The sequence below is a fragment of the Tupaia chinensis genome, unplaced genomic scaffold (genome assembly GCF_000334495.1).
Source record: "Tupaia chinensis unplaced genomic scaffold, TupChi_1.0 Scaffold000007_1, whole genome shotgun sequence".
In the NCBI taxonomy this organism is placed as follows: domain Eukaryota; kingdom Metazoa; phylum Chordata; class Mammalia; order Scandentia; family Tupaiidae; genus Tupaia; species Tupaia belangeri.
In genome coordinates this window covers 2,175,228-2,176,662 of record NW_006159436.1, presented here as the reverse complement: position 1 = coordinate 2,176,662, position 1,435 = coordinate 2,175,228, and the positions used below count along the sequence as shown (strand labels likewise).

Here is a 1,435-nt window from a genome sequence, read left to right as displayed (position 1 = left end):
AATTTTATTTAACAGGGGAAACTGCATCAACTGTGGTTTAGCTTTACAGACACTTTTTCATGTCAATCGTAAAATGTGTGAAATCCCTATATTTATCATGCTCTCATCCTGGGTAGGAAAGACTATTTGTAATGATTTTTCAAATAATCTAAAAATCATTTAACTGGGGCCGGTGGGTGGCAAGGTGGTTAAGGTGCTGGACTCCCACATGGTCAACTGCGGTTCAAATTCTGGACCTGGTGGCTTGCTTTCTCATTTTCTCTCTCTCTGTCTCTAGTAAGTGCATGAACCTGACAGCAAATAATATTATGATGAAATAAATAATTCTTTAAAAAAAATCATTTCACTGTTGAAAAAGGATGCCTAACTTTTAACTGTTTTACATTATAAATCTTATACCCAAGAACTGATGCATACCCTTATTTATGCCTTTTACACATAGATATCATTTATCCAGTATAGTAAGAAAAATAATCTTTTTTTTTTTGGAGAAGTTTTTGCTATATGGTACGTGCGCTCACCAGACAGACAGAGAGAGACAGAGAGACAGAAAGTGAATCACTCCCCAGGGGGGATGGTCACGCCGCAATCCCTTCTCCTCCATTTTCCTCTTGGGATCTTGGAAACGCACGCACACGCGCCCGGCGTGAGTTTTAAGCCACCGGGTCCGGGACGCGAACCGAGGTCGACTACATGGGAGTCCAGCGACATAGCCATTATGCTAACTGCTGGTCCCAGAAAAATAAACTTTTAACATAAGTTATTTTTCAATATGAATTACTTATAATGTAACGAACAGAAAACATTTGACACATTGTAACCTATTTACAAAAACTTCTAAACCTAGTTACAGTATCACTGAGATCACTTTAAATGCTAGGCAGCAGGCACTTTGCTCTTCAGAGGAAGATGTGTGTGTATGTGTGGACCATCTACATATATTATTTATTTCACAAATAAGTTTATTTATTTTCAATGTTTTTCCACTACTATGCTAAAATATCCTTTCCTTCATGAGATTTTTTTTTTGAGGTTTGCTTATTTGAGTAAATTCTCTGGATTTTAACAGTTTTTCATACCAAAATACATTTAATTTTACATGAACTTCCATTCCAAATATAACTGAAATTATAGCTGACTTTTCTGCAGGTAACTATAAATATATAATGAAATGAATACATTCTCTCCTCTTGTGAAAGTACATATTAGAGTACTACAAATGAATATTATGAAATGTACATTATGAAAGCATATACTATAGTTATCACAAATGCTGTATGCGTGATCTTTCAGCAGAACAAATTGTTCTAAGGATTATACAGTGATCCATTTAAATAACAATTCCAATGCTAGCTGTGGATCAGAATCACTTCAGAGTTTTCTAGAAGTAGTTTTCCACGGTCCAGCAGAGCATTATGACGCACAGCAAGAACTC

General features: G+C 35.7%; 1 protein-coding gene across 5 annotated transcripts in view; it reads right to left on the bottom strand.

Annotated features, from left to right (window-relative positions):
• The window catches only part of TUT7 (terminal uridylyl transferase 7), a 72,751-nt gene that overhangs the window by 59,755 nt on the left and 11,561 nt on the right, over positions 1 to 1,435 (bottom strand). The gene's annotated exons all lie outside the window — the stretch shown is intronic.